The sequence below is a fragment of the Plectrocnemia conspersa genome, unplaced genomic scaffold, assembly GCF_051122295.1.
Source record: "Plectrocnemia conspersa isolate PC_06_02 unplaced genomic scaffold, ASM5112229v1 ptg000012l, whole genome shotgun sequence".
NCBI classification, from domain to species: domain Eukaryota; kingdom Metazoa; phylum Arthropoda; class Insecta; order Trichoptera; family Polycentropodidae; genus Plectrocnemia; species Plectrocnemia conspersa.
The window spans coordinates 26,240,587-26,249,936 of record NW_028277176.1 but is presented as its reverse complement, the minus strand read 5'-3'; positions in this window follow the sequence as shown (position 1 = coordinate 26,249,936).

The window sequence follows — 9,350 nt, the reverse complement described above, 5'->3', positions numbered from 1 at the left end:
TAAAGGCAATATATGTATTCATTTTTTATAACAATTTATCCACATGAAAAGAAGCTGAGCCCACCCAAATTTCCGAAACGGCGGATCGTCCACGAAAAAAGGGGGTGTCCTTTTTCAAATCGAATAATTTCGTGCAACCATCCTAAGAATTTTCGATCAAACTTCGGCCACGCATAATATTATATTATATATGACAATCACGCCTCACACAGTTTCGGAAACGCAGTTAAAACAGTGTCGGATTTGACGGGTGTTTAGTCATTGGCCCATCAATCAAAAAAGTCAGGGTGTGGTCGGGAAAAACGATACGGGGTGAAAAAATGTGACGGAAAATTTGACGTGAGGGAAATTGCCCAACAGGCGATGACAACAGTTAATCGCTGGGATTAATCGATCGAGACTTTTGGCTTTTCTCTATTATATTATAAATACAGAGTATGCCAGAAAAATCGACATTGATCAAGCTAATAAATATGTATAATATTGTTGTATACATTTCTAATTATTTGTAGAATACAAGATTACTTTTAAATATTCATTTAATTAGTCAACATTAAGAATTTTATATTTTTTACATACATATAGTATTGGTATTTAATTAAAATTAAAAATTTGTAACACGTAATACGTATTTAAAAACTCATTAATTGATTTTAAAATTAAAATTTAAAAGCTTAATACAGAATTTCTACTCGGAAATTTTATAAAAAAATTGCTGACTTTTTTATATAATACGTTCGTAATTATTGATAAAAACAACATAATTTACAAATATAATACATTTTGTATTATCTTTGGTATTTAAAAAAAATTAAGAGGCTGATTTAGTTGGCTTTAGTTGATTTGATAGAAAAATCATGGACTGTGTAAGTCGTTCCAACAGTTATTGTCAATCTCACATTTAATATTTTTTCTAAAAAAAATTCGAGGTAAAAAATAGGAATCTCATTTTTTGAGATATCATAAGGTGTATTTTTGGCATTCCCTGACGGACAAACAGTTAATAATTACGCCATTTTGTGGTCGATAGTAAGGCTGTTGCTAAGATCATTACAGTATTGATATTTTAAATATATATATTTCCATATTTTTATGGGTTATATTGTATTGTTATGGGCGCGTGTATAGCTTTTGCTTTCTTTTGTTGGGTGTGGTTTGTGTCTTATTTCGCAGAATGACAGCGTCCGAGATATCCCGTGGGGTAAACAGGGATAGACTTACAATACAATAGTTTTTGGCGAATAATAATAAACGAATGACAGTCGGCGGTGACGTTGTTCAAAGTAGTTGTCCAAGTTATTTATAGTTTTAGATCCAGGTGTAGAAATTGACAGTCAAAATGAAATGATCTTTATTATTACATAAGGTAGCCCATAATTCTGAGTAAAACATATAACTATAAAATATATATTTGAAAATAAATATAATAAATTGAATAAGTATTATAGTAGCATTTAATTTATATTAAAATTACTCTTACTACATATTTTTAAAATATGTATTTAAATAATCAAATAAAAAATACTTTTAATACAAAAAAGTACATTAAAAGATATTTAAATTTAAGGGCTCGAAAATAATTGCATAATTTGCAATAACCATTTTTCAAACGCGGCGCTCCTCTTTTGGACAGGGACTTATATGGGGGTGATAAAACGGGGGCAGTTTCCTAGATGGGATTGGTATGCAAATTCAGGGATCCGTTTAATAGAATGAAATTCCTGTCTTTGATCAATATAGTGCAATTACGCAATACCTAGTGGTGTAAATTTGATTCTGTTAATTAACAATATAATATTATACCCATTGATATGGGTATGTACGACATACATATATTCAAAATAATATCATATGTATTTATAATGAATGTGAGGAAATTGATTTATTTTAGTCGCAGAATAGTTATGCCTCCCGTGTGTGTTTAAGATGGCTTTTTTAATTCTTGGTTTAGCCAATTAAGTTCAATAACCTTCCGTTTCTTTTGTAAAAAAACGTGAAATACTGCTGAAATTCAAAATTTAAATCTCTTTATCAGTATACTTAATATTTCTAGTTTTGCAAAAAAGTTACATTTTAACATGGGTAGAAAGCAGGACAGCTTTCAAGACATATGAAAACTGGTATTTTCAATTATGTACTCTCCTAGAAAGACAAAGTAAATAAATACTTTAAAAGTAGATCAATCAAATACTATTGTTAAATACAGGGTTAACAAATACAGGGTTTAAAGGTAATATAAGCCAATTTTATAATAAAATTCTATGCCAATTCTATAATAATATTTTTTGGATTTAGTTATCACCAAAGTTAGAAATCAGTTGTTAGAAATTTTAATAAATCACAATAATTGTAATAGAAAAAACTTTTATTTAAATGTTTACGATTACGATTAGCCCATATTTATTTTATTCGTTTTATAAAATATATTTATAATTTTACTTAAAACTTTTAACATTTCTGTGCTTCATTGAAATTAATATTAATTCAGCAATAATAAGTTTCCATGACAAAATAATAATTATTTTATTTCTAAGGCAACTTTGGGAAATTGCTCCTCCGCTTTCGCGAATTAATCCTTTCTTTGAAGTTGAAAATTGTCAAAGAATCCTCTCTTTCGTTCGATAAGGGTTTCGCCTGATTCATTTAAGACAAGTGATGCTAATTGACGTGGATTAAAATGGAATTATTTCTACTACAACACAAGTTGAACAATGTTGCATTTCTCTCGGCTTTGTGCGAATATATTACTATAGCATCTAATGCTCATTGTGTACATATTATATTAAGCGAAGCTCTCCTCCTTCACAGGATATTTGTATTCAAGGCGAGTCTAATATATATTTTTTATGCGTAAAATTTTATTAATAATTACGCCCTTAATCCTGCCTTCGTCGACTGTTTGCCTTGAATAAACAAATTAGAGCCGAGACTTGGGGTTATTTACATGCTAATAATAATGAACGTTAGGGGCTGAAGGATCGCCGTTTAATAAACGTAACTAATATCCCAAAAGAGCCTCTTTCCTGGAATGAACGCTATTAAGATTACGTCTTGATCAAAATTAATAAGTAAATTATTTGTTTTCAGGTTGAAAATCGTTTTTGATTAATGAGCTCGTTAAGTTTGATTGATTACATATATGTGAGGTTAAATCGTAAAATTACTTTTTTTAAATATTTAATAATATAATATATTTATTTAAGTAGAAATGGTTTTGAAAGTATGCTTGATATAATGTATAAATATTGTATTTTCATATAATTTACGATGCCGTTCCAACTGCTAGCTTTATTACATATTTTATGGCCTTTAAATATGCAGATGCTGATTTTTTTCTCTGTGTATTTTTTTTATTTCAACTCACCATATGCATTCGCACAGCATTGCAATGTATTGACACAATGCATCAATATCTCGTTTGGTAATCTCTTGCCACCGTCTATTCATTATATTTCACCAAAGGTGCATCTTGATCTGGCGACTTGCAAGTGTTATAAATTATTCTTCAGCGGAGCTTTCAAGAGCCATCGTCTGGTATTCGTTGGCGAAATAGATGGAAAGATATCCAGAAGGTAGAAATAAATGTCCGTCTCTGATTCGAAGACCAGATCTAATTAATGTTTGTTCGATGTCGTCAACAATGTCTGTGTCCCATTGGGAAAGATACCGAACGACACGTCTTTGTTTATTTTGTTTCGGTATCGAAGTTTCGGAAGCTTCTTATAATGTTACTCAAATAATATAAATATAAATACTTTGTAAAAACGGAGTAATTCAATTCGAAAAAGGCTTCACTATTTAAGGTTTTTAATTAATGTAACATGTTTATTTTATAGTTGTAAAATTCTGTAAGGATTTGATTAAAGATTCATAAGGAATTATACATATTTATAAAAGAATGATGAATTATATTATTTTTTAATTTTTCGTTTTAAACATAAAGAATTAAAATCCCCATTGTCCCCAAATATTTCTAACCTTAAAAAGCAAACTGATGTATTTAATAAACAGTTTAACACGTGTAATGTACAAAGTAAGCTGTTAGTAAAATAATTAATATATTCAATTGCAGTTCATAAATATTCAATTTTTAATTGCTTCTTTTTTAATTAAAAGTTTACATTAACTCATTGTTGATTTAAAGAATAAAATAAAAGTACACATTTAATGGCTACATATGTATTAAAAAACATTTTAATCGTAAAAAATGCCATTAATTGTGAAAGATATTATTATTTAGAAGAAGTTTAAATTGAAATAATTGTTAGATAAAAATATTATTGTAATTTTAAATTACATATAGTATCCTTCCTTTATATTTTTACAATAAATAACATAAAATATCAAATAGCGAATTCAGGTATAATGGATAGGACCTCAATGGTACCCCAAATTGCGGTGACATTCCTATATTTCACTTTGCACGATAACTGTAAAACATCTGCCAGGTAATTAAATACTGTCCCATTTATGAAAAAAATAGCAGGTAGGCGTAAGCTATTTTTTTATATCTATACAAAGACAACACGATTTTAATATTCGGCGATGGATAATTTTAGAAATAAAAGGCATTTATTAAAAATTGAAAATAATACATGTCACGAAAGCATTTCACGTTGCAGCGAAAACCCGTTGGGGTTGAAAGCGTGAAAGGAAATGGCTGTTTTGTGACAAGTGAAATAAACCTTAAGCAGAAATATCGTTCGAAACAATCTTTCTTCTCTGGGGAGAGTTTTAATTAAAAGTTTTATTTCAAAAGGCGAAATATTGTATATTATATTTTATATTTTCTATAATATACAGAGTAAATGTATGATTATTATTAAATTCTTATATTATTGTGTTTATTAAAAAAAACATACACACATACATTTATATATAAAAGAAACAATAACGGTTATATAATAAATATTGTGTTATCGTAGATGGTAACTCACAGTTTTGTAGCCGATAAAATATAATCATCCAGTTAAAATTGACATTTTTTTGTGCCTTAGGGTGATTTAGTCTAGCCTTTCTTGTTCTAATTTATCGTTCGTTATCTGCAGGGGTGGTAAACACGTTTCTTGCCCTGACTTTAATAAAAAGTCAGGGCAAAAAATTAAATATAAATAAAGTTTAAAATATATTAATTATTAGTGGTAATATTCAAAGATTTGAAAGAGATTTTTTTTCACTACTTTATTTAATTATTAGTATTATAAAATAATATACACACTGAAAACATTACGGAGAAAAAAAATGGAATGGGGATTTGGTAGTTTTTTACATCTGAATCTTTTTAATAATATTTATATTGACAAGCGTGCTAAAATATATAAAATAACATATATTACAAATAATCCTTTTTGAGTTATAGAATAAACAAATAAGCAGGTAAAATATTTTATCCATAATTTAAGTTGTGATTTTTAATTGAATAAAATGTAAAATATAAATATTATTTATGTGTTAAAAAAATCATTTGCATTTATTTGTTAAAAAAATCATTTTTAAATGTTTATTTTTATTTAATTTATTTTTAAAGATATAACCATCCCCCACCTCTCGGTAATTTTTTTAATTTTATTACCATCAAACGTGGAAGACTTTGCTGCAAAATATTTTTCCCTTTTTCACATTGTCTGCATTTTGATTATTTTTCAGTCTAAGAAGTATTGCGTCGATCAATATAAATGTTAGTAAGGAAGAGCAAGGTCTAAAGAATAAGGTGGATGATATAAAACCTTTTAGCAGAGCTCCTCGATTTTATCGAGAGTTAATTTCGCAAAATGTGGACGCGCAATGACTTGTAGAACTATTCGATTTATGTTGGCAAGTGCAGACTTATTTTTATTGACTTCTTTGTGCAAAATATGTAGCTGATCACAATAAAATTATTTAGCCGTATTTCATAATGCACAATCTTCATGCAATTCCACCATACACACAAAATATTTTTTTTATTGTGAAGCAGGGCTTTGAAGTAGGTTTTTTACTTGACCTTTGAATAACCACTGTCTTTTACGACGATTATTTTCGTACAAAACGCATTTATCATCTCCGGTTATCAAGTAATCGAGAAAAAGCGACCAGCTTCAAGATCCACAAGCTCTTGGGATATTCAAAGGTGATGCCTGACTTGTTTTTTTTTGACATTTATTGATTTAAATTTAACACCTACCACTTAACAAATCTTAAATGTATTAAACGATTACTAAACTGAAATAGTAAAGTTAATTACTCGCTTACCTTACTAAAAAACTACGCATGTTAATAAAATGGTAAAAATATGCTCTTTATTGCTAAGATAGATAGAGTACAATTTTTGTAAGGACAAAATTGCTTAATATTAAATAAATCACTTTTATATTTAAATAATTGGTAAATTTTGCAAATTTACGGCAATAAAATAAAATATAATCAAGTCGTTAATCAAAAACATCGTAAAACGAACGAGTGCTTAAAGTTTGTTGTTGTGTATTTTATTCGAATAATGTAATATTATTACTTTCTAAACAATATTATAAACTTAACAAATTTTAAGGAAAAAGTCTTAGTATATCTAGTCTTAGTATAAGTCTATAGTCTTAGTATAAGTCTATTTCTCTAGCATCTTTAGTTTTATATATCGTAGATTTTGACAAAGAAAAAAGGTTCATAACAATTATATAAACATATAAATAATACAGATTTAAAATATCTTACATATAATTAATATTAATTACACAATTAACTAAACTACAATCAATAACAAAAAATAATATTTTCGTAATGACCGATATGGTAAAGTTTATAACCATTCTATTTAAACCATCAATAAACATTACGTTATGTTTACTTTACGCTTTGAATTTATTTATTCATGGCATATTATTATGTTTTACGGAAATTAAATATATTAATACGGCATGAATAAATTAATGATCCAAGATCCAAGATCCAATCGCTTATCGAATCCATCGTAAATCAAGGTTTTAAGTGTGTCATTTTACATTTAATTCGTAACAGCTGAGGTCAAATGATGAATCCTTTACGTCGAATATTTAATATATTTTTTTTAATATCCGCTTAAAAACAATTCTTACCTGTAGCAGCCCTTATTTTTTTGACCGGAGCAAATTGCCTGATTTATTCACGGCCCTTTCACGCCAGGGCTAGCCAATTTTTATAAATATTTTTTTTGTATAGAAACAGTCGCAAGCCAAGTATAAATTTCATTACGAGCCAACGTAATTTATATTCATGAAATTGAACGAATATATTTCATGCAGACGACATCCTGAATTAACCGTTATCTTTGTTTGCAATTCCTTTCTAGACTCGGTAGCTCAAGGCCAATATAAAAATGCCCTGTTCATATTTCGCTAGACTGCATTTTCTAATAGACAATTTCATAGTGTTACGCTCTCTGTTTGAAAACGTTGAATTTACTTTGAATTTACATTGAAAGCCATTTGAGAGAGCTTTTTAATAAAATTTTGTTATCGCTTTGACGACATGACAATGGAATATGTTATCACCTCTTACCTTATGTACTAAATTCGTATTGAGAAGAATAAATTGCATATCAAATTTGTTTTTTATTTGTGAAATAGAATACTTTTACAAACACACAATCAGGGGCTTTATAAAATATATAAACAAACAAACTTTTTTGCAAATGTAAGCTATTACATTTCTTTCTTTCAATTTTTTTTTATATATGATCGAATATTATACATATATTAGTTTTAGTCTTTATACTTTTAGAAAAATTGGGAATTGATAAATATATTTTCAGATTCTTGATGATCTCTGATCCATAATAATAACGTATTTATATAATTGTTATTTTATAGCAATCACTTTTAAAATCGATGGTCCTATATATATTGAATTCATATTTTAGTATATTATTACTGTCACAATTTATCTATAGATATAATAAAACTATTTTTATAATAAAACACTCTTACTTGAAAAATTATAAGGTTTCTAGATTTTTTAATAGACATATGATAATCTAATATATAGTCCCGTAATAGAAAAAATAAAAAATATTTTGAGAAACCCTGTTTTAAATATCGCGACAGCATTGCTTCGCAAGATCTAAAACTGTAAAAAAAACGAAAAAAATAACACCGACGTTCATTTACCTGAGGGCGCATGAAAAAAATAATGTTTTTATATAAAAAAATACTTCTGAAACTATGACGAAAGGGGGCCATTCCGGCATGAGCATTGATATATTGAGACAAATGAGTCGCCGGTGGGGGTTTAATGGAATAACTTTTAACCCTTTGCCCGCCGTTACCTGATTCTCTTATTAACGAGTCTCGCGTTTATTACGCGCCGCGTTGCATTCGTAATGCGCTCGGCCACTTTTTATTGTCGGCCATAAAAAAGTTAAGGAAAAAGTGGCATTGTTGCCGGTTGGTATTTAGCGGCATCCCTGGACCGTGGGCGCATAAATGAACTGCATGCAGATTGGGTTTAAAGTTGGTTTTACGACGCGAAGTTCAGTTACTTTGTTTGGCAGTTATATGTAGAAATATACTAACATTTTTCTAATCTAAAAAATCAACGGAACGACGAAGTTGTGCAGTGTTTATTATCTAGTTTTAGAGAACAGTTACTAAAATGTGATTTTATCGTCCCGTTCTTTGCTCCTTGATGATCTAAATTATAATGGGAAAATAATCATTAGATATTATTGTATAATTATTTATACATTGTAGATTAATTATTCGCATACTTCATAATGTTTTTCAAATACGTTGTGATTGTTCTAAATCATAAAATAAAGCAGAGTTTCCCAATCATCATCCAGCGAATTACATTTTAGTTCAATCAACAGACAAATTCAACGTCAACATTTGCATAATTGACGCCAATGTGCAATAAAGTCCGATTGAAACGCAAATATAAGTCCTTGAACGCATCCATAATCCGATTAGCGATCGCGAACCGAATCACCAGATAGGTACGTATACCTATATAAAATAAATTTTATATCGAATTTATACCGCGGCACGCAATAAAAGCCGGCGAAAATTATATTTGTCACCTCGTTAACTTTAGCAAGGGGCAATTTACTTTTACGACAGGTTTTATCGGAATCCTGCTCCACTCGTATCTTACGACGATATCGACACTAGCCCAGATAATGTTGTAGCATCTATTGTAAAGCAGATGCCTTTTTGCTAACAAGCCAACGTTATCTGAAACGCGTTATGTCGACAAAACGATTCGAAATGATCGGCACCTAGTCTCGACTTTATGCCAGGCCGTTAAATTACAAACTGGATACTAACTATACTGAGATGCTGTTTAGAACCATTTTGTAGGTGCGATATGCGTTATTGTGCTATAAAGTTCTTCCCTGGGAG